Source organism: Mustelus asterias, chromosome X, assembly GCF_964213995.1.
Source record: "Mustelus asterias chromosome X, sMusAst1.hap1.1, whole genome shotgun sequence".
NCBI lineage: Eukaryota > Metazoa > Chordata > Chondrichthyes > Carcharhiniformes > Triakidae > Mustelus > Mustelus asterias.
In genome coordinates, this window is record NC_135834.1 from 3,864,641 (window position 1) to 3,888,466 (window position 23,826).

A 23,826-nucleotide genomic window follows, 5' to 3' on the forward strand; every position below is an offset into this window, starting at 1 on the left:
TCACACACACACTCTCTCTCACACACACACTCTCTCTCACACACACACTCTCTCTCACACACTCTCTCTCACACACTCTCTCTCACACACTCTCTCTCACACACTCTCTCTCACGCACACACTCTCTCTCACATGCACACACTCTCTCTCACACGCACACACTCTCTCTCACACGCACACACTCTCTCTCTCACACACACACTCTCTCTCACACACACACACTCTCTCTCACACACACACTCTCTCACACACACACTCTCTCACACACACACTCTCTCTCACGCACACTCTCTCTCACGCACACTCTCTCACACGCACACTCTCTCGCACACACACTCTCACACACACACTCTCTCACACACACACTCTCACATACACACTCTCTCACACACACACACACACTCTCTCACACACACACACTCTCTCTCACACACACACCCTCTCTCTCACACACACTCCCTCTCTCACACACACACTCTCTCACACACACACACACACACTCTCTTCCGTTTGGAAAAAGATATAAAAGTGTGAGAACATTTTCCAAGAAACAATACTTTTCACTGTATCCCAATCTTTGTGACAATAATATATCAAATATTAAGCTGATCTTTCTCTACACCCTATCTGTAACTGTAACACTACATTCTGCACCCTCTCCTTTCCTTCTCCCCTATGTACTCTATGAACGGTATGCTTTGTCTGTATGGCGCAAAAGAAACACTACTGTTTTTTATTTATTAGTCACAAGTAAGGCTTACATTAACACTGCAATGAAGTTACTGTGAAATTCCCCTCGTCGCCCACACTCCGGCACCTGTTCGGGTCAATGCGCCTAACCAGCACGTCTTTCGGACTGTGGGAGGAAACCGGAATATTTTTCATTGTATCCCAATGCATGTGACAATAATAAATCAAATCAGAGAGATGTGCCTTTATTCATGTTGACGCGGGCATCGTTAGCAAAGGCAATATTTATTGCCCATCTTGCTCGGCCACTTCAGAGGGCAGTTAGCCACATGTTTGTGGGCCCAGAGGGGCAAGGATGGCAGTACCCTTCACAAAAGGACATGAGCAAATCAGTTGAACTTGTCAATGTGGAAGGAGCGATTCGGTGCTGCTTGACGTGGGATGACTGAAGCAAAGGTTGTCTGCTCCCACACTCTCTCATCAGCACTGAGAGGCAACAAGGGCTCCATTTTCAACTTGCCCATGGGGCGGAGGATCGACATTGACACCAGCTGGCATGCCAGTCGCCCATTGTCCTTCCTGGTGCCAGCGAGTGTCTCCCGTGCAGCGAGAGGGCAGCAATTAAGATTTGTTTTTTTATTAATTCGTGGGACACGGGCGTCGCTGGCTGGGCCAGCATTTATTGCCCATCCCTAGTTGCCCGAGGGTAGTTGAGAGTCAACCACATTGCTGTGGCTCTGGAGTCACAAGTAGGCCAGACCGGGTAAGGACGGCAGATTTCCTTCCCTAAAGGGACATTAGTGAACCAGATGCATTTTTCCGACATCATAGAATCCCTACAGTGCAGAAGGAGGCCATTCGGCCCATCGAGTCTGCACCGACCACAATCCCACCCAGGCTCTATCCCCGTAACCCCACATATTTACCCTGCTAATCCCCCTGACACTAAGGGTCAATTTAGCATGGCCAATCCACCTAACCTGCACATCTTTGGACTGTGGGAGGAAACCGGAGCACCCGGAGGAAACCCACGCAGACACGGGGGAGAACGTGCAAACTCCACACAGACCCAAGCCGGGAATCGAACCCAGGTCCCTGTGAGGCAGCAGTGCTAACCACTGTACCACCCCAAATCGACAATGGTTTCATGGTCATCAGTAGATTCTTAATTCCAGATATTTTTTCTTGAATTCAAATTCCACCATCTGCTGTGGCGGGATTCGAACCCGGGTCCCCCAGAACATTAGCTGAGTTTCTGGATTAATAATCTAGCGATAATACCACTAGGCCATCACCTCCTCATAAACCAGATGAGCTTTTCCGGCAATCAGTAGTTCAATGCTCACCCTTACTCAGATTCACTTCCAACTCCAGAATGTGTGGATTGAATTTAAATTCTGCCAGGAGGGACCAGTCTGGGCCCCCTGGATTTACTAGCCCAGTGTAGCCCAGTCACATCACCACACTTGCCAGCACTTCCTGAGAGAATAGCAGCCGTGTGAGAAGAGTCAGGCACCAGCAGAGGGCGCTATTTTAAGACCAGAAGAACTAGGAGCAGGAGTAGGCCATCTGGCCCCTCAAGCCTGCTCTGCCATTCAATAAGATCATGGCTGATCTTTTCGTGGACTCAGCTCCACTTACCCACCCGCTCACCATAACCCTTAATTCCTTGACTCTTCAAATATTTATCGATCCTGAAAAACATTCAATGAGGGAGCCTCACTGCTTCACTGGGCAGGGAATTCCACAGATTCACAACCCTTTGTGTGAAGAAGTTCCTCCTCAACTCAGTCCTAAATCTGCTTCCCCTTATTTATGCCCCCTAGTTCTAGTTTCACCCACCAGTGGAAACAACATCCCTGCTTCTATCTTATCTATTCCCTTCATAATCTTATATGTTTCTATAAGATCTCCCCTCATTCTTCTGAATTCCAGTGAGTATAGCCCCAGTCTACTCAGTCTCTCCTCATAAGCCAACCCTCTCAACTCCGGAATCAACCGAGTGAATCTCCTCTGCACCCCCTCCAGTGCCAGTATATCCTTTCTCAAGTAAGGAGATCAAAACTGTACTCAGTACTCCAGGTGTGGCCTCACCGGCACCTTATACAGCTGCAACATAACCTCGCTGTTTTTAAACTCCATCCCTCTGGCAATGAAGGACAAAATTCCATTTGCCTTCTTAATTACCTGCTGCACCTGCAAACCAACTCCTTGTGATTCCTGCACAAAGACACCCAGGTCCCTCTGCACAGCAGCATGCTGCAATTTTTTACCATTTAAATAATCGTCCATTTTGCTGTTATTCCTACCAAAATGGATGACCTCACATTTACCAACATTGTACTCCATCTGCCAGACCCTCACCCACTCACTCAGACTATCTATATCCCTTTGCAGACTTTCAGCATCCTCGGCACACTTTGCTCTGCCACTCATCTTAGTGTCATCTGCAAATTTTGACACACTACACTTGGTCCCCAACTCCAAATCATCGATGTAAATCGTATATAATTGTGGTCCCAACTGTTTTCACAGTGTACACATTTCACCTCACCCCATGGGAGATTGAGATCTCAATCCCAGTTTGCGTGATGTACCAGTGAGGTTAGAGGATTGGTGCAGGAACACCTGGTGGCACAGTGGTTGGCACTGCTGCCTCACAGCGCCAGGGACCCGGGTTCGATTCCCGGCCTTGGGTCACTGTCTGTGTGGAGTTTGCACGTTCTCCCCGTGTCTGCGTGGGTTTCCTCCGGTGCTCCGGTTTCCTCCCACAGTGCAAAGATGTGCAGGTTAGGTGGATTGGCCGTGCTAAATAGCCCCTGAGTGTCCAATAACTCACTCTGTAACAGCACTGTGGATGGACCTACACCACATGGACTGACTGATACCCAATAAGAATCCTGGAACTGCCTCCCTAACAGCACTGTGGGTGGACCTACACCACATGGACTGACTGATGTCCAATAACAATCCTGAAGCTCCCTTGCTAACAGCACTGTGGGTGTACCTACACTACATGGACTGACTGATGTCCAATAACAATCCTGGAACTCCCTCCCTAACAGCACTGTGGGTGTACCTACACCACATGGACTGACTGGTGTCCAATAACAATCCTGGAACTCCCTCCCTAACAACACTGTGGGTGTACCTACACCACATGGACTGACTGATGTCCAATAACAATCCTGGAACTCCCTCCCTAACAGCACTGTGGGTGTACCTACACCACATGGACTGACTGATGCCCAATAGCAATACAGGAACTCCCTCCCTAACAGCATTGTGGGTGTACCTACACCACATGGACTGACTGAGATCCAATAACAATCCTGGAACTCCCTCCCTAACAGCACGGTGGGTGTACCTACACCACATGGACTGACTGATGTCCAATAACAATCCTGGAACTCACTCCCTAACAGCACTGTGGGTGGACCTACACCACATGGACTGACTGATGACCAATAACAATCCTGGAACTCCCTCCCTAACAGCACTGTGGGTGTACCTACACCACATGGACTGACTGATGTCCAATAACAATCCTGAAGCTCCCTTGCTAACAGCACTGTGGGTGTACCTACACTACATGGACTGACTGATGTCCAATAACAATCCTGGAACTCCCTCCCTAACAGCACTGTGGGTGTACCTACACCACATGGACTGACTGGTGTCCAATAACAATCCTGGAACTCCCTCCCTAACAACACTGTGGGTGTACCTACACCACATGGACTGACTGATGCCCAATAGCAATCCTGGAACTCCCTCCCTAACAGCACTGTGGGTGGACCTACACCACACGGACTGACTGATGACCAATAACAATCCTGGAACTCCCTCCCTAACAGCACAGTGGGTGTACCTACACCACATGGACTGACTGATGTCCAATAACAATCCTGGAACTCCCTCCCGAACAGAGCATGGAGCGGGGTTGGGGGGGGTGGTGGTACAGAGCAGAGGGGGGTATCGAGCAGAGCGGGGTGTGGGATATTTTGCGACCTTTCAGCATTTTTCCAGCCAGCGGGTTTGGGTATCGGAGCCGTGGCCTTTCAGTGACAGTAAGTCTCAGACGATGAAGGTATAGTGAGTCATTCAGCTGGAGGACAGGAGGTGGGGAGCTGGGCAGGGGGCAAACGACTGACTAACTCCCAGACAGGGAAGCTGTGGAAGAAACGGCCTGCTCCAATCCCTGTGTTCAGCTGAGACCAAATCCGAATGGAAAAGTAAGGCCAGCTGCAGAAGAGATCTAAACTTTGCCCAGTACTCCGCAGTGAGACACGGTTGGTTAGTGCTGGAGAGAGAATCTTCCAGGCAATGGATTCGAGCCAGGTCCCAGACTCACCTTTCAACTCAGGGTCACAGCTTCCAGCTGCATTCCAGACATCTGACCACAAAATCCGGATTGACACTTCCCTGCAGTACTGAGGGAGTGCCGCACTGTCAGAGGGTCAGGACTGAGGGAGTGCCGCACTGTCAGAGGGTCAGGACTGAGGGAGTGCCGCACTGTCAGAGGGTCAGTACTGAGGGAGTGCTGCACTGTCAGAGGGTCAGTGCTGAGGGAGTGCCGCACTGTCAGAGGGTCAGTGCTGAGGCAGTGCTGCACTGTCAGAGGGCCAGTACTGAGGGAGTGCCGCACTGTCAGAGGGTCAGTGCTGAGGCAGTGCTGCACTGTCAGAGGGTCAGTACTGAGGGAGTGCCGCACTGTCAGAGGGTCAGTACTGAGGGAGTGCTGCACTGTCAGAGGGTCAGTACTGAGGGAGTGCTGCACTGTCAGAGGGTCAGTACTGAGGGAGTGCCGCACTGTCAGAGGGTCAGTGCTGAGGCAGTGCTGCACTGTCAGAGGGTCAGTACTGAGGGAGTGCTGCACTGTCAGAGGGTCAGTACTGAGCGAGTGCTGCACTGTCAGAGGGTCAGTACTGAGGGAGTGCTGCACTGTCAGAGGGTCAGTGCTGAGGGAGTGCCGCACTGTCAGAGGGTCAGTACTGAGGGAGTGCCGCACTGTCAGAGGGTCAGTACTGAGCGAGTGCTGCACTGTCAGAGGGTCAGTGCTGAGGGAGTGCTGCACTGTCAGAGGGTCAGTACTGAGGGAGTGCCGCACTGTCAGAGGGTCAGTACTGAGGGAGTGCTGCACTGTCAGAGGGTCAGTACTGAGGGAGTGCTGCACTGTCAGAGGGTCAGTACTGAGGGAGTGCCGCACTGTCAGAGGGTCAGTACTGAGGGAATGCCGCACTGTCAGAGGGTCAGTACTGAGCGAGTGCTGCACTGTCAGAGGGTCAGTGCTGAGGGAGTGCTGCACTGTCAGAGGGTCAGTACTGAGGGAGTGCCGCACTGTCAGAGGGTCAGTACTGAGGGAGTGCTGCACTGTCAGAGGGTCAGTACTGAGGGAGTGCTGCACTGTCAGAGGGTCAGTACTGAGGGAGTGCCGCACTGTCAGAGGGTCAGTACTGAGGGAATGCCGCACTGTCAGAGGGTCAGGACTGAGGGAGTGCTGCACTGTCAGAGGGTCAGTGCTGAGGGAATGCCGCACTGTCAGAGGGTCAGTGCTGAGGGAGTGCCGCACTGTCAGAGGGTCAGTACTGAGGGAGTGCTGCACTGTCAGAGGGTCAGTACTGAGGGAGTGCCGCACTATCAGAGGGTCAGGACTGAGGGAGTGTCGCACTGTCAGAGGGTCAGTACTGAGGGAGTGGCACACTGTCAGAGGGTCAGTACTGAGGGAGCACCGCACTGTCAGAGGGTCAGTACTGAGGGAGTGCTGCACTGTCAGAGGGTCAGTGCTGAGGGAGTGCTGCACTGTCAGTGGGTCTGTACTGAGGGAGTGCTGCACTGTCAGAGGGTCAGTGCTGAGGGAGTGCTACACTGTCAGAGGGTCAGCACTGAGGGAGTGCTGCACTGTCAGAGGGTCAGTGCTGAGGGAGTGCTGCACTGTCAGTGGGTCTGTACTGAGGGAGTGCCGCACTGTCAGAGGGTCAGTACTGAGAGAGTGCTGCACTGCCAGAGGGTCAGCACTGAGGGAGTGCCGCACTGTCAGAGGGTCAGTACTGAGGGAGTGCTGCACTGTCAGAGGGTCAGTACTGAGGGAGTGGCACACTGTCAGAGGGTCAGTACTGAGGGAGTGCCACACTGTCAGAGGGTCAGTGCTGAGGGAGTGCCGCTCTGTCAGAGGGTCAGTACTGAGGGAGTGCTACACTGTCAGAGGGTCAGTACTGAGGGAGTGCCGCACTGTCAGAGGGTCAGTACTGAGGGAGTGCTACACTGTCAGAGGGTCAGTACTGAGGGAGTACCGCACTGTCAGAGGGTCAGTACTGAGGGAGTACCGCACTGTCAGAGGGTCAGTACTGAGGGAGTGCCACACTGTCAGAGGGTCAGTGCTGAGGGAGTGCTACACTGTCAGAGGGTCAGTACTGAGGGAGTGCCGCACTGTCAGAGGGTCAGTACTGAGGGAGTGCCGCACTGCCAGAGGGTCAGTACTGAGGGAGTGCTACACTGTCAGAGGGTCAGTACTGAGGGAGTGCCGAACTGTCAGAGGGTCAGGACTGAGGGAGTGCTACACTGTCAGAGGGTCAGGACTGAGGGAGTGCCGCACTGTCAGAGGGTCAGTACTGAGGGAGTGCTACACTGTCAGAGGGTCAGTACTGAGGGAGTGCCGCACTGTCAGAGGGTCAGTACTGAGGGAGTGCCGCACTGTCAGAGGGTCAGTGCTGAGGGAGTGCTGCACTGTCAGAGGGTCAGTGCTGAGGGAGTGGCGAACTGTCAGAGGGTCAGTGCTGAGGGAGTGCCGCACTGTCAGAGAGTCAGTACTGAGGGAGTGCCGCACTGTCAGAGGGTCAGTACTGAGGGAGTGCCGCACTGTCAGAGGGTCAGTACTGAGGGAGTGCCGCACTGTCAGAGGGTCAGTACTGAGGGAGTGCCGCACTGTCAGAGGGTCAGTACTGAGGGAGTGCCGCACTGTCAGAGGGACAGTACTGAGAGAGTGCCACACTGTCAGAGGGTCAGTACTGAGGGAGTGCCGCACTGTCGGAGGGTCAGTACTGAGGGAGTGGCGAACTGTCAGAGGGTCAGTGCTGAGGGAGTGCTGCACTGTCAGAGGGTCAGTACTGAGGGAGTGGCGCACTGTCAGAGGGTCAGTGCTGAGGGAGTGCTGCACTGTCAGAGGGTCAGTGCTGAGGGAGTGCCGCACTGTCAGAGGGTCAGTACTGAGGGAGTGCCGCACTGTCAGAGGGTCAGTACTGAGGGAGTCGCGCACTGTCAGAGGGTCAGTACTGAGGGAGTGCTACACTGTCAGAGAGTCAGTGCTGAGGGAGTGCCGCACTGTCAGAGGGTCAGTGCTGAGGGAGTGCCGCACTGTCAGAGGGTCAGTGCTGAGGGAGTGCCGCGCTGTCAGAGGGTCAGTGCTGAGCGAGTGCCGCACTGTCAGAGGGTCAGTGCTGAGTGAGTGCCGCACTGTTAGAGGGTCAGTGCTGAGGGAGTGCCGCACTGTCAGAGGGATCAGTGCTGAGGGAGTGCCGCGCTGTCAGAGGGTCAGTGCTGAGGGAGTGCCGCACTGTCAGAGGGTCAGTGCTGAGGGAGTGCCGCACTGTCAGAGAGTCAGTACTGAGGGAGTGCCGCACTGTCGGAGGGTCAGTACTGAGGGAGTGCCGCACTGTCAGAGGGTCAGTACTGAGGGAGTGCCGCACTGTCAGAGGGTCAGTACTGAGGGAGTGCCGCACTGTCAGAGGGTCAGTACTGAGGGAGTGCCGCACTGTCAGAGGGTCAGTACTGAGAGAGTGCCACACTGTCAGAGGGTCAGTGCTGAGGGAGTGCTGCACTGTCAGAGGGTCAGTACTGAGGGAGTGCCGCACTGTCAGAGGGTCAGTACTGAGGGAGTGCTGCACTGTCAGAGGGTCAGTACTGAGGGAGTGCCGCACTGTCGGAGGGTCAGTACTGAGGGAGTGGCGAACTGTCAGAGGGTCAGTGCTGAGGGAGTGGCGCACTGTCAGAGGGTCAGTACTGAGGGAGTGGCGCACTGTCAGAGGGTCAGTGCTGAGGGAGTGCTGCACTGTCAGAGGGTCAGTGCTGAGGGAGTGCCGCACTGTCAGAGGGTCAGTACTGAGGGAGTGCCGCACTGTCAGAGGGTCAGTGCTGAGGGAGTGCCGCGCTGTCAGAGGGTCAGTGCTGAGCGAGTGCCGCACTGTCAGAGGGTCAGTGCTGAGTGAGTGCAGCACTGTTAGAGGGTCAGTGCTGAGGAAGTGCCGCACTGTCAGAGGGTCAGTGCTGAGGGCGTGCCGCAGTGTCAGAGGGTCAGTGCTGAGGGAGTGCCGCACTGTCAGAGGGTCAGTGCTGAGGGAGTGCCGCACTGTTAGAGGGTCAGTACTGAGGGAGTGCCGCACTGTCAGAGGGTCAGTGCTGAGGGAGTGCCGCACTGTCAGAGGGTCAGTTCTGAGGGAGTGCTGCACTGTCAGAGGGTCAGTGCTGAGGGAGTGCTGCACTGTCAGAGGGTCAGTGCTGAGGGAGTGCTGCACTGTCAGAGGGTCAGTGCTGAGGGAGTGCTGCACTGTCAGAGGGTCAGTACTGAGGGAGTGCCGCACTGTCAGAGGGTCAGTGCTGAGGGAGTGCCGCACTGTCAGAGGGTCAGTGCTGAGGGAGTGCCGCACTGTCAGAGGGTCAGTGCTGAGGGAGTGCCGCACTGTCAGAGGGTCAGTGCTGAGGGAGTGCCGCACTGTCAGAGGGTCAGTATTGAGGGAGTGCCGCACTGTCAGAGGGTCAGTGCTGAGGGAGTGCCGCACTGTCAGAGGGTCAGTGCTGAGGGAGTGCCGCACTGTCAGAGGGTCAGGACTGAGGGAGTGCTGCACTGTCAGAGGGTCAGTGCTGAGGGAGTGCTGCACTGTCAGAGGGTCAGTGCTGAGGGAGTGCCGCACTGTCAGAGGGTCAGTACTGAGGGAGTGCCGCACTGTCAGAGGGTCAGTACTGAGGGAGTCGCGCACTGTCAGAGGGTCAGTACTGAGGGAGTGCTACACTGTCAGAGAGTCAGTGCTGAGGGAGTGCTGCACTGTCAGAGGGTCAGTACTGAGGGAGTGCTGCACTGTCAGAGGGTCAGTACTGAGGGAGTGCCGCACTATCAGAGGGTCAGGACTGAGGGAGTGTCGCACTGTCAGAGGGACAGCGCTGAGGGAGTGCCGCACTGTCAGAGGGTCAGTGCTGAGGGAGTGCTGCACTGTCAGAGGGTCAGCACTGAGGGAGTGGCACACTGTCAGATGGTCAGTACTGAGGGAGTGCTGCACTGTCAGAGGGTCAGCACTGAGGGAGTGGTACACTGTCAGAGGGTCAGTTCTGAGGGAGCACCGCACTGTCAGAGGGTCAGTACTGAGGGAGTGCTGCACTGTCAGAGGGTCAGTACTGAGGGAGTGCCGCACTGTCAGAGGGTCAGTACTGAGGGAGTGTCGCACTGTCAGAGGGTCGGTACTGAGGGAGTGCTGCACTGTCAGTGGGTCTGTACTGAGGGAGTGCTGCACTGTCAGAGGGTCAGTACTGAGGGAGTGCTGCACTGTCAGAGGGTCAGTGCTGAGGGAGTGCTGCACTGTCAGTGGGTCTGTACTGAGGGAGTGCTGCACTGTCAGTGGGTCTGTACTGAGGGAGTGCTGCACTGTCAGAGGGTCAGTACTGAGGGAGCACCGCACTGTCGGAGGGTCAGTACTGAGGGAGTGCCGCACTGTCAGAGGGTCAGTGCTGAGGGAGTGCTGCACTGTCAGAGGGTCAGTACTGAGGAAGTGCCGCACTGTCAGAGGGTCAGTACTGAGGGAGTGCGACACTGTCAGAGGGTCAGTACTGAGGGAGTACCGCACTGTCAGAGGGTCAGTACTGAGGGAGTACCGCACTGTCAGAGGGTCAGTACTAAGGGAGTGCTACACTGTCAGAGGGTCAGCGCTGAGGGAGTGCCGCACTGTCAGAGGGTCGGTGCTGAGGGAGTGCCGCACTGTCAGAGGGTCAGTACTGAGGGAGTGCCGCACTGTCAGAGGGTCAGTACTGAGGGAGTGTCGCACTGTCAGAGGGTCAGTGCTGAGGGAGTGCTACACTGTCAGAGGGTCGGCACTGAGGGAGTGTTGCACTGTCAGAGGGACAGCGCTGAGGGAGTGCCGCACTGTCAGAGGGTCAGTACTGAGGGAGTGCCGCACTGTCAGAGGGTCAGTACTGAGGGAGTGTCGCACTGTCAGAGGGTCAGTACTGAGGGAGCACCGCACTGTCAGAGGGTCAGTACGGAGGGAGTGCTGAACTGTCAGAGGGTCAGTACTGAGGGAGTGTCGCACTGTCAGAGGGTCAGTACTGAGGGAGCACCGCACTGTCAGAGGGTCAGTGCTCAGGGAGTACCGCACTGTCAGAGGGTCAGTACTGAGGGAGTGCCACACTGTCAGAGGGTCAGTGCTGAGGGAGTGCTACACTGTCAGAGGGTCAGTACTGAGGGAGTGCCGCACTGTCAGAGGGTCAGTACTGAGGGAGTGCCGCACTGCCAGAGGGTCAGTACTGAGGGAGTGCTACACTGTCAGAGGGTCAGTACTGAGGGAGTGCCGAACTGTCAGAGGGTCAGGACTGAGGGAGTGCTACACTGTCAGAGGGTCAGGACTGAGGGAGTGCCGCACTGTCAGAGGGTCAGTACTGAGGGAGTGCTACACTGTCAGAGGGTCAGTACTGAGGGAGTGCCGCACTGTCAGAGGGTCAGTACTGAGGGAGTGCCGCACTGTCAGAGGGTCAGTGCTGAGGGAGTGCTGCACTGTCAGAGGGTCAGTGCTGAGGGAGTGGCGAACTGTCAGAGGGTCAGTGCTGAGGGAGTGCCGCACTGTCAGAGAGTCAGTACTGAGGGAGTGCCGCACTGTCAGAGGGTCAGTACTGAGGGAGTGCCGCACTGTCAGAGGGTCAGTACTGAGGGAGTGCCGCACTGTCAGAGGGTCAGTACTGAGGGAGTGCCGCACTGTCAGAGGGTCAGTACTGAGGGAGTGCCGCACTGTCAGAGGGACAGTACTGAGAGAGTGCCACACTGTCAGAGGGTCAGTACTGAGGGAGTGCCGCACTGTCGGAGGGTCAGTACTGAGGGAGTGGCGAACTGTCAGAGGGTCAGTGCTGAGGGAGTGCTGCACTGTCAGAGGGTCAGTACTGAGGGAGTGGCGCACTGTCAGAGGGTCAGTGCTGAGGGAGTGCTGCACTGTCAGAGGGTCAGTGCTGAGGGAGTGCCGCACTGTCAGAGGGTCAGTACTGAGGGAGTGCCGCACTGTCAGAGGGTCAGTACTGAGGGAGTCGCGCACTGTCAGAGGGTCAGTACTGAGGGAGTGCTACACTGTCAGAGAGTCAGTGCTGAGGGAGTGCCGCACTGTCAGAGGGTCAGTGCTGAGGGAGTGCCGCACTGTCAGAGGGTCAGTGCTGAGGGAGTGCCGCGCTGTCAGAGGGTCAGTGCTGAGCGAGTGCCGCACTGTCAGAGGGTCAGTGCTGAGTGAGTGCCGCACTGTTAGAGGGTCAGTGCTGAGGGAGTGCCGCACTGTCAGAGGGATCAGTGCTGAGGGAGTGCCGCGCTGTCAGAGGGTCAGTGCTGAGGGAGTGCCGCACTGTCAGAGGGTCAGTGCTGAGGGAGTGCCGCACTGTCAGAGAGTCAGTACTGAGGGAGTGCCGCACTGTCGGAGGGTCAGTACTGAGGGAGTGCCGCACTGTCAGAGGGTCAGTACTGAGGGAGTGCCGCACTGTCAGAGGGTCAGTACTGAGGGAGTGCCGCACTGTCAGAGGGTCAGTACTGAGGGAGTGCCGCACTGTCAGAGGGTCAGTACTGAGAGAGTGCCACACTGTCAGAGGGTCAGTGCTGAGGGAGTGCTGCACTGTCAGAGGGTCAGTACTGAGGGAGTGCCGCACTGTCAGAGGGTCAGTACTGAGGGAGTGCTGCACTGTCAGAGGGTCAGTACTGAGGGAGTGCCGCACTGTCGGAGGGTCAGTACTGAGGGAGTGGCGAACTGTCAGAGGGTCAGTGCTGAGGGAGTGGCGCACTGTCAGAGGGTCAGTACTGAGGGAGTGGCGCACTGTCAGAGGGTCAGTGCTGAGGGAGTGCTGCACTGTCAGAGGGTCAGTGCTGAGGGAGTGCCGCACTGTCAGAGGGTCAGTACTGAGGGAGTGCCGCACTGTCAGAGGGTCAGTGCTGAGGGAGTGCCGCGCTGTCAGAGGGTCAGTGCTGAGCGAGTGCCGCACTGTCAGAGGGTCAGTGCTGAGTGAGTGCAGCACTGTTAGAGGGTCAGTGCTGAGGAAGTGCCGCACTGTCAGAGGGTCAGTGCTGAGGGCGTGCCGCAGTGTCAGAGGGTCAGTGCTGAGGGAGTGCCGCACTGTCAGAGGGTCAGTGCTGAGGGAGTGCCGCACTGTTAGAGGGTCAGTACTGAGGGAGTGCCGCACTGTCAGAGGGTCAGTGCTGAGGGAGTGCCGCACTGTCAGAGGGTCAGTTCTGAGGGAGTGCTGCACTGTCAGAGGGTCAGTGCTGAGGGAGTGCTGCACTGTCAGAGGGTCAGTGCTGAGGGAGTGCTGCACTGTCAGAGGGTCAGTGCTGAGGGAGTGCTGCACTGTCAGAGGGTCAGTACTGAGGGAGTGCCGCACTGTCAGAGGGTCAGTGCTGAGGGAGTGCCGCACTGTCAGAGGGTCAGTGCTGAGGGAGTGCCGCACTGTCAGAGGGTCAGTGCTGAGGGAGTGCCGCACTGTCAGAGGGTCAGTGCTGAGGGAGTGCCGCACTGTCAGAGGGTCAGTATTGAGGGAGTGCCGCACTGTCAGAGGGTCAGTGCTGAGGGAGTGCCGCACTGTCAGAGGGTCAGTGCTGAGGGAGTGCCGCACTGTCAGAGGGTCAGGACTGAGGGAGTGCTGCACTGTCAGAGGGTCAGTGCTGAGGGAGTGCTGCACTGTCAGAGGGTCAGTGCTGAGGGAGTGCCGCACTGTCAGAGGGTCAGTACTGAGGGAGTGCCGCACTGTCAGAGGGTCAGTACTGAGGGAGTCGCGCACTGTCAGAGGGTCAGTACTGAGGGAGTGCTACACTGTCAGAGAGTCAGTGCTGAGGGAGTGCTGCACTGTCAGAGGGTCAGTACTGAGGGAGTGCTGCACTGTCAGAGGGTCAGTACTGAGGGAGTGCCGCACTATCAGAGGGTCAGGACTGAGGGAGTGTCGCACTGTCAGAGGGACAGCGCTGAGGGAGTGCCGCACTGTCAGAGGGTCAGTGCTGAGGGAGTGCTGCACTGTCAGAGGGTCAGCACTGAGGGAGTGGCACACTGTCAGATGGTCAGTACTGAGGGAGTGCTGCACTGTCAGAGGGTCAGCACTGAGGGAGTGGTACACTGTCAGAGGGTCAGTTCTGAGGGAGCACCGCACTGTCAGAGGGTCAGTACTGAGGGAGTGCTGCACTGTCAGAGGGTCAGTACTGAGGGAGTGCCGCACTGTCAGAGGGTCAGTACTGAGGGAGTGTCGCACTGTCAGAGGGTCGGTACTGAGGGAGTGCTGCACTGTCAGTGGGTCTGTACTGAGGGAGTGCTGCACTGTCAGAGGGTCAGTACTGAGGGAGTGCTGCACTGTCAGAGGGTCAGTGCTGAGGGAGTGCTGCACTGTCAGTGGGTCTGTACTGAGGGAGTGCTGCACTGTCAGTGGGTCTGTACTGAGGGAGTGCTGCACTGTCAGAGGGTCAGTACTGAGGGAGCACCGCACTGTCGGAGGGTCAGTACTGAGGGAGTGCCGCACTGTCAGAGGGTCAGTGCTGAGGGAGTGCTGCACTGTCAGAGGGTCAGTACTGAGGAAGTGCCGCACTGTCAGAGGGTCAGTACTGAGGGAGTGCGACACTGTCAGAGGGTCAGTACTGAGGGAGTACCGCACTGTCAGAGGGTCAGTACTGAGGGAGTACCGCACTGTCAGAGGGTCAGTACTAAGGGAGTGCTACACTGTCAGAGGGTCAGCGCTGAGGGAGTGCCGCACTGTCAGAGGGTCGGTGCTGAGGGAGTGCCGCACTGTCAGAGGGTCAGTACTGAGGGAGTGCCGCACTGTCAGAGGGTCAGTACTGAGGGAGTGTCGCACTGTCAGAGGGTCAGTGCTGAGGGAGTGCTACACTGTCAGAGGGTCGGCACTGAGGGAGTGTTGCACTGTCAGAGGGACAGCGCTGAGGGAGTGCCGCACTGTCAGAGGGTCAGTACTGAGGGAGTGCCGCACTGTCAGAGGGTCAGTACTGAGGGAGTGTCGCACTGTCAGAGGGTCAGTACTGAGGGAGCACCGCACTGTCAGAGGGTCAGTACGGAGGGAGTGCTGAACTGTCAGAGGGTCAGTACTGAGGGAGTGTCGCACTGTCAGAGGGTCAGTACTGAGGGAGCACCGCACTGTCAGAGGGTCAGTGCTCAGGGAGTGCTGCACTGCCAGAGGGTCAGTACTGAGGGAGTGCCGCACTGTCAGAGGGTCAGTACTGAGGGAGTGTCGCACTGTCAGAGGGTCAGTACTGAGGGAGCACCGCACTGTCAGAGGGTCAGTGCTGAGGGAGTGCTACACTGTCAGAGGGTCAGTACTGAGGGAGTGCCGCACTGTCAGAGGGTCAGTACTGAGGGAGCACCGCACTGTCAGAGGGTCAGTACGGAGGGAGTGCTGAACTGTCAGAGGGTCAGTACTGAGGGAGTGCCGCACTGTCGGAGGGTCAGTACTGAGGGAGTGCTGCACTGTCAGAGGGTCAGTACTGAGGGAGTGGCACACAGTCAGAGGGTCAGTACTGAGGGAGTGCCACACTGTCAGAGGGTCAGTGCTGAGGGAGTGCCGCTCTGTCAGAGGGTCAGTACTGAGGGAGTGCTACACTGTCAGAGGGTCAGTACTGAGGGAGTGCCGCACTGTCAGAGGGTCAGTACTGAGGGAGTGCTACACTGTCAGAGGGTCAGTACTGAGGGAGTACCGCACTGTCAGAGGGTCAGTGCTGAGGGAGTGCTGCACTGTCAGTGGGTCTGTACTGAGGGAGTGCTGCACTGCCAGAGGGTCAGTACTGAGGGAGTGCTGCACTGCCAGAGGGTCAGTGCTGTGGGAGTGCCGCACTGTCAGAGGGTCAGTACTGAGGGAGTGCCGCACTGTCAGAGGGTCAGTGCTGAGGGAGCGCCGCACTTTCAGAGGGTCAGTGCTGAGGGAGTGCCGCACTGTCAGAGGGTCAGTGCTGAGGGAGTGCCGCACTGTCAGAGGGTCAGTTCTGAGGGAGTGCTGCACTGTCAGAGGGTCTGTACTGAGGGAGTGCCGCACTATCAGAGGGTCAGGACTGAGGGAGTGTCGCACTGTCAGAGGGACAGCGCTGAGGGAGTGCCGCACTGTCAGAGGGTCAGTGCTGAGGGAGTGCGACACTGTCAGAGGGTCAGTACTGAGGGAGTACCGCACTGTCAGAGCGTCAGGACTGAGGGAGTACCGCACTGTCAGAGGGTCAGTACTGAGGGAGTGCTACACTGTCAGAGGGTCAGTGCTGAGGGAGTGCTACACTGTCAGAGGGTCAGTACTGAGGGAGTGCCGCACTGTCAGAGGGTCAGTACTGAGGGAGTGCCGCACTGCCAGAGGGTCAGTACTGAGGGAGTGCTACACTGTCAGAGGGTCAGTACTGAGGGAGTGCCGCACCGTCAGTGGGTCAGTACTGAGGGAGTGCTACACTGTCAGAGGGTCAGTACTGAGGGAGTGCCGCACTGTCAGAGGGTCAGTACTGAGGGAGTGCCGCACTGCCAGAGGGTCAGTACTGAGGGAGTGCTACACTGTCAGAGGGTCAGTACTGAGGGAGTGCCGCACGGTCAGTGGGTCAGTACTGAGGGAGTGCTACACTGTCAGAAGGTCAGTACTGAGGGAGTGCCGCACTGTCAGAGGGTCAGTACTGAGGGAGTGCTACACTGTCAGAGGGTCAGTACTGAGGGAGTGCCGCACTGTCAGAGGGTCAGTACTGAGGGAGTGCTACACTGTCAGAGGGTCAGTACTGAGGGAGTGCCGCACTGTCAGAGGGTCAGTACTGAGGGAGTGCTGCACTGTCAGAGGGTCAGTACTGAGGGAGTGCCGCACTGTCAGAGGGTCAGTACTGAGGGAGTGCCGCACTGCCAGAGAGTCAGTACTGAGGGAGTGCCGCACTGTCAGAGGGTCAGTACTGAGGGAGTGCCGCACTGCCAGAGAGTCAGTACTGAGGGAGTGCTGCACTGTCAGAGGGTCAGTACTGAGGGAGTGCCGCACTGTCAGAGGGTCAGTACTGAGGGAGTGTCGCACTGTCAGAGGGTCAGTGCTGAGGGAGTGCCGCACCGTCAGAGGGTCAGTAATGAGGGAGTGCTGCACTGTCAGAGGGTCAGTACTGAGGGAGTGGCGAACTGTCAGAGGGTCAGTAGTGAGGGAGTGTCGCACTGTCAGAGGGTCAGTGCTGAGGGAGTGCCGCACTGTCAGAGGGTCAGTACTGAGGGAGTGGCGAACTGTCAGAGGGTCAGTGCTGAGGGAGTGGCGCACTGTCAGAGGGTCAGTACTGAGGGAGTGGCGCACTGTCAGAGGGTCAGTGCTGAGGGAGTACTGCACTGTCAGAGGGTCAGTGCTGAGGGAGTGCCGCACTGTCAGAGGGTCAGTACTGAGGGAGTGCCGCACTGTCAGAGGGTCAGTACTGAGGGAGTCGCGCACTGTCAGAGGGTCAGTACTGAGGGAGTGCTACACTGTCAGAGAGTCAGTGCTGAGGGAGTGCCGCACTGTCAGAGGGTCAGTACTGAGGGAGTGCCGCACTGTCAGAGGGTCAGTGCTGAGGGAGTGCCGCACTGTCAGAGGGTCAGTGCTGAGCGAGTGCCGCACTGTCAGAGGGTCAGTGCTGAGGGAGTGCCGCACTGTTAGAGGGTCGGTGCTGAGGGAGTGCCGCACTGTCAGAGGGATCAGTGCTGAGGGAGTGCCGCGCTGTCACAGGGTCAGTGCTGAGGGAGTGCCGCACTGTTAGAGGGTCAGTACTGAGGGAGTGCCGCGCTGTCAGAGGGTCAGTGCTGAGGGAGTGCCGCAGTGTCAGAGGGTCAGTGCTGAGGGAGTGCTGCACTGTCAGAGGGTCAGTGCTGAGGGAGTGCCGCACTGTTAGAGGGTCAGTACTGAGGGAGTGCTGCGCTGTCAGAGGGTCAGTGCTGAGGGAGTGCCGCACTGTCAGAGGGTCAGTGCTGAGGGAGTGCCGCACTGTCAGACGGTCAGTACTGAGGGAGTGCCGCACTGTCAGAGGGTCAGTGCTGAGGGAGTGCCGCGCTGTCAGAGGGTCAGTGCTGAGGGAGTGTCGCACTGTCAGAGGGTCAGTGCTGAGGGAGTGCTGCACTGTCAGAGGGTCAGTGCTGAGGGAGTGCTGCACTGTCAGAGGGTCAGTGCTGAGGGAGTGCTGCACTGTCAGAGGGTCAGTGCTGAGGGAGTGCTGCACTGTCAGAGGGTCTGTACTGAGGGAGTGCCGCACTGTCAGAGGGTCAGTACTGTGGGAGTGCCGCACTGTCAGAGGGTCAGTGCTGAGGGAGTGCCGCACTGTCAGAGGGTCAGTGCTGAGGGAGTGCCGCACTGTCAGAGGGTCAGTGCTGAGGGAGTGCCGCACTGTCAGAGGGTCAGTATTGAGGGAGTGTCGCACTGTCAGAGGGTCAGTACTGAGGGAGTGCTACACTGTCAGAGGGTCAGTGCTGAGGGAGTGCTACACTGTCAGAGGGTCAGTACTGAGGGAGTGCCGCACTGTCAGAGGGTCAGTACTGAGGGAGTGCCGCACTGCCAGAGGGTCAGTACTGAGGGAGTGCTACACTGTCAGAGGGTCAGTACTGAGGGAGTGCCGCACTGTCAGAGGGTCAGTACTGAGGGAGTGCTACACTGTCAGAGGGTCAGTACTGAGGGAGTGCCGCACTGTCAGAGGGTCAGTACTGAGGGAGTGCCGCACTGCCAGAGGGTCAGTACTGAGGGAGTGCTACACTGTCAGAGGGTCAGTACTGAGGGAGTGCCGCACGGTCAGTGGGTCAGTACTGAGGGAGTGCTACACTGTCAGAAGGTCAGTACTGAGGGAGTGCCGCACTGTCAGAGGGTCAGTACTGAGGGAGTGCTACACTGTCAGAGGGTCAGTACTGAGGGAGTGCCGCACTGTCAGAGGGTCAGTACTGAGGGAGTGCTACACTGTCAGAGGGTCAGTACTGAGGGAGTGCCGCACTGTCAGAGGGTCAGTACTGAGGGAGTGCTGCACTGTCAGAGGGTCAGTACTGAGGGAGTGCCGCACTGTCAGAGGGTCAGTACTGAGGGAGTGCCGCACTGCCAGAGAGTCAGTACTGAGGGAGTGCCGCACTGTCAGAGGGTCAGTACTGAGGGAGTGCCGCACTGCCAGAGAGTCAGTACTGAGGGAGTGCCGCACTGTCAGAGGATCAGTACTGAGGGAGTGGCGAACTGTCAGAGGGTCAGTAGTGAGGGAGTGTCGCACTGTCAGAGGGTCAGTGCTGAGGGAGTGCCGCACTGTCAGAGGGTCAGTACTGAGGGAGTGGCGAACTGTCAGAGGGTCAGTGCTGAGGGAGTGGCGCAATGTCAGAGGGTCAGTACTGAGGGAGTGGCGCACTGTCAGAGGGTCAGTGCTGAGGGAGTACTGCACTGTCAGAGGGTCAGTGCTGAGGGAGTGCCGCACTGTCAGAGGGTCAGTACTGAGGGAGTGCCGCACTGTCAGAGGGTCAGTACTGAGGGAGTCGCGCACTGTCAGAGGGTCAGTACTGAGGGAGTGCTACACTGTCAGAGAGTCAGTGCTGAGGGAGTGCCGCACTGTCAGAGGGTCAGTACTGAGGGAGTGCCGCACTGTCAGAGGGTCAGTGCTGAGGGAGTGCCGCACTGTCAGAGGGTCAGTGCTGAGCGAGTGCCGCACTGTCAGAGGGTCAGTGCTGAGGGAGTGCCGCACTGTTAGAGGGTCAGTGCTGAGGGAGTGCCGCACTGTCAGAGGGATCAGTGCTGAGGGAGTGCCGCGCTGTCACAGGGTCAGTGCTGAGGGAGTGCCGCGCTGTTAGAGGGTCAGTACTGAGGGAGTGCCGCGCTGTCAGAGGGTCAGTGCTGAGGGAGTGCCGCAGTGTCAGAGGGTCAGTGCTGAGGGAGTGCTGCACTGTCAGAGGGTCAGTGCTGAGGGAGTGCCGCACTGTTAGAGGGTCAGTACTGAGGGAGTGCTGCGCTGTCAGAGGGTCAGTGCTGAGGGAGTGCCGCACTGTCAGAGGGTCAGTGCTGAGGGAGTGCCGCACTGTCAGACGGTCAGTACTGAGGGAGTGCCGCACTGTCAGAGGGTCAGTGCTGAGGGAGTGCCGCGCTGTCAGAGGGTCAGTGCTGAGGGAGTGTCGCACTGTCAGAGGGTCAGTGCTGAGGGAGTGCTGCACTGTCAGAGGGTCAGTGCTGAGGGAGTGCTGCACTGTCAGAGGGTCAGTGCTGAGGGAGTGCTGCACTGTCAGAGGGTCAGTGCTGAGGGAGTGCTGCACTGTCAGAGGGTCTGTACTGAGGGAGTGCCGCACTGTCAGAGGGTCAGTACTGAGGGAGTGCCGCACTGTCAGAGGGTCAGTGCTGAGGGAGTGCCGCACTGTCAGAGGGTCAGTGCTGAGGGAGTGCCGCACTGTCAGAGGGTCAGTGCTGAGGGAGTGCTGCACTGTCAGAGGGTCAGTGCTGAGGGAGTGCCGCACTGTCAGAGGGTCAGTGCTGAGGGAGTCCCGCACTGTCAGAGGGTCAGTGCTGAGGGAGTGCCGCACTGTCAGAGGGTCAGTGCTGAGGGAGTGCCGCACTGTCAGAGGGTCAGTACTGAGGGAGTGCCGCACTGTCAGAGGGTCAGCACTGAGGGAGTGCCGCACTGTCAGAGGGTCAGTGCTGAGGGAGTGCTGCACTGTCAGAGGGTCAGTACTGAGGGAGTGCCGCACTGTCAGAGGGTCAGTGCTGAGGGAGTGCCGCACTGTCAGAGGGTCAGTGCTGAGGGAGTGCCGCACTGTTAGAGGGTCAGTACTGAGGGAGTGCCGCACTGTCAGAGGGTCAGTACTGAGGGAGTGCTGCACTGTCAGAGAGTCAGTACTGAGGGAGTGCCGCACTGTCAGAGGGTCAGTACTGAGGGAGTGCCGCACTGTCAGAGGGTCAGTACTGAGGGAGTGCTGCACTGTCAGAGGGTCAGTGCTGAGGGAGTGCCGCACTGTCAGAGGGTCAGTGCTCAGGGAGTGCCGCACTGTCAGAGGGTCAGTGCTGAGGGAGTGCTGCACTGTCAGAGGGTCAGTACTGAGGGAGTGCTGCACTGTCAGAGGGTCAGTGCTGAGGGAGTGCCGCACTGTCAGAGGGTCAGTACTGAGGGAGTGCCGCACTGTCAGAGGGTCAGTGCTGAGGGAGTGCCGCACTGTCAGAGGGTCAGTACTGAGGGAGTGCTGCACTGTCAGAGGGTCAGTACTGTGGGAGTGTCGCACTGTCAGAGGGTCAGTACTGAGGGAGTGCCGCACTGTCAGAGGGTCAGTACTGTGGGAGTGTCGCACTGTCAGAGGGTCAGTACTGAGGGAGTGCCGCACTGTCAGAGGGTCAGTGCTGAGGGAGTGCCGCACTGTCAGAGGGTCAGTGCTGAGGGAGTGCCGCACTGTCAGAGGGTCAGTACTGAGGGAGTACCGCACTGTCAGAGGGTCGGTACTGAGGGAGTGCCGCACTGTCAGCGGGTCAGTGCTGAGGGAGTGCCGCACTGTCAGAGGGTCAGTGCTGAGGGAGTGCTGCACTGTCAGAGGGTCAGTACTGAGGGAGTGCCGCACTGTCAGAGGGTCAGTGCTGAGGGAGTGCCGCACTGTCAGAGGGTCAGTGCTGAGGGAGTGCCGCACTGTCAGAGGGTCAGTGCTGAGGGAGTGCCGCACTGTCAGAGGGTCGGTACTGAGGGAGTGCCGCACTGTCAGAGGGTCAGTGCTGAGGGAGTGCCGCACTGCCAGATGGTCAGTGCTGAGGGAGTGCCACACTGTCAGAGGTTCAGTACTGAGGGAATGCCGCTCTGCCAGATGGTCAGTGCTGAGGGAGTGCCGCACTGTCAGAGGGTCAGTGCTGAGTGAGTGCTGCACTGTCAGAGGGTCAGTACTGAGGGAGTGCCGCACTGTCAGAGGGTCAGTGCTGAGGGAGTGCCGCACTGTCAGAGGGTCAGTGCTGAGGGATTGCTGCACTGTCAGAGGGTCAGTGCTGAGGGAGAGCCGCACTGTCAGTGGGTCAGTACTGAGGGATTGCTGCACTGTCAGAGGGTCAGTGCTGAGGGAGTGCCGCACTGTCAGAGGGTCAGTACTGAGGGATTGCTGCACTGTCAGAGGGTCCGTGCTGAGGGAGTGCCGCACTGTCAGAGGGTCAGTGCTGAGGGATTGCTGCACTGTCAGAGGGTCAGTGCTGAGGGAGTGCCGCACTGTCAGAGGGTCAGTGCTGAGGGAGTGCTGCACTGTCAGAGGGTCAGTGCTGAGGGAGTGCTGCACTGTCAGAGGGTCAGTGCTGAGGGAGTGCTGCACTGTCAGAGGGTCAGTACTGAGGGAGTGCCGCACTGTCAGAGGGTCAGTGCTGAGGGAGTGCCGCACTGTCAGAGGGTCAGTGCTGAGGGATTGCTGCACTGTCAGAGGGTCAGTGCTGAGGGAGTGCCGCACTGTCAGAGTGTCAGTGCTGAGGGAGTGCCGCACTGTCAGAGTGTCAGTGCTGAGGGAGTGCCGCACTGTCAGAGTGTCAGTGCTGAGGGAGTGCAGGCCTTTATCAAATCACTGTTTTTTGGATGTTGCTGTGCAATATGAGGTTGCTTTTTCCCAGACATGAGAGCACTGACTGCACTCCAGAACTGATTTACTGATTGTAAACTATTTGGAGAGGGGCGAGGTTCGCGTCAGGTTGGAATGATGTCAATTAAAGCTTCACCCAGGAGCCTCAGGGAGGGAGCGCACGTTGTCACAGGCTGCCATCTAGTGGCAAACATCAGAATGTATTTGAAACTCTGTTTGAAACGGAACCCTTCGAATCCCATGGAATCCCGACAGGACAGAAGCAGGCCATTCAGCCCATCGAGTCTGTACAGACTAACCGCAAGAGCATCTTACCCAGGCCCACCCTATCCCTCTAACCCCACATTTACCCCACTACTCCCCCCTCACCTGCACGTCTTTGGACACTAAAGGAGAATTTAGCATGGCCAATCCACTTAACCTGCAAATCTTTGGACACTAAGGGACAATTTAGCATGGCCAATCCACTTAACCTGCAAATCTTTGGACACTAAGGGGCAATTTACCATGGCCAATCCACCTAACCTACACATCTTTGGACACTAAGGGACAATTTAGCATGGCCAATCCACCTAACCGGCACATCTTTGGACACTAAGGGGCAATTTAGCATGGCCAATCCACCTAACCTGCACATCTTTGGACACTAAGGGGCAATTTAGCATGGCCAATCCACCTAACCTGCACATCTTTGGACACTAAGGGGCAATTTAGCACGGCCAATCCACCTAACCTGCACATCTTTGGACACTAAGGGGCAGTTTCGCACGGCCAATCCACCTAACCTACACATCTTTGGACACTAAGGGACAATTTAGCATGGCCAATCCACTTAACCTACACATCTTTGGACACTAAGGGACAATTTATCATGGCCAATCCACTTAACCTGCACATCTTTGGACACTAAGGGGCAATTTAGCATGGCCAATCCCCCTAACCTGCACATCTTTGGACACTAAGGGGCAATTTAGCACGGCCAATCCACCTAACCTGCACATCTTTGGACACTAAGGGGCAGTTTCGCACGGCCAATCCACCTAACCTACACATCTTTGGACACTAAGGGACAATTTAGCATGGCCAATCCACTTAACCTACACATCTTTGGACACTAAGGGACAATTTATCATGGCCAATCCACTTAACCTGCACATCTTTGGACACTAAGGGGCAATTTAGCATGGCCAATCCACCTAACCTGCACATCTTTGGACACTCAGGGGCAGTTTCGCCCGGCCAATCCACCTAACCTACACATCTTTGGACACTAAGGGGCAATTTAGCATGGCCAATCCACCTAACCTGCTTTATCCACCAACAGTTCCCATTGTTATACAGGCAACACCAAAGTCACTTGGACACAGGAATCTGGGTGGGATTGTGGTCTGTGCAGGCTCGATGGGCCGAATGGCCTCCTTCTGCACTG

At 57.3% G+C, this 23,826-nt stretch overlaps 1 protein-coding gene across 2 annotated transcripts in view; it reads right to left on the reverse strand.

Annotated features, from left to right (window-relative positions):
- Positions 1-23,826, reverse strand: part of LOC144481887 (natural resistance-associated macrophage protein 2-like) — a 127,360-nt gene that overhangs the window by 86,503 nt on the left and 17,031 nt on the right. The window contains exon 1 of one of the 2 annotated variants that reach the window (XM_078201044.1): positions 762-856. The exons of the other annotated variant lie outside the window; for it this stretch is intronic. The gene's annotated coding sequence lies outside the window, so the exon portion shown is untranslated. Of the gene's footprint in view, positions 1-761; positions 857-23,826 lie in introns of those variants that run through there. 2 annotated transcript variants of the gene reach the window in all.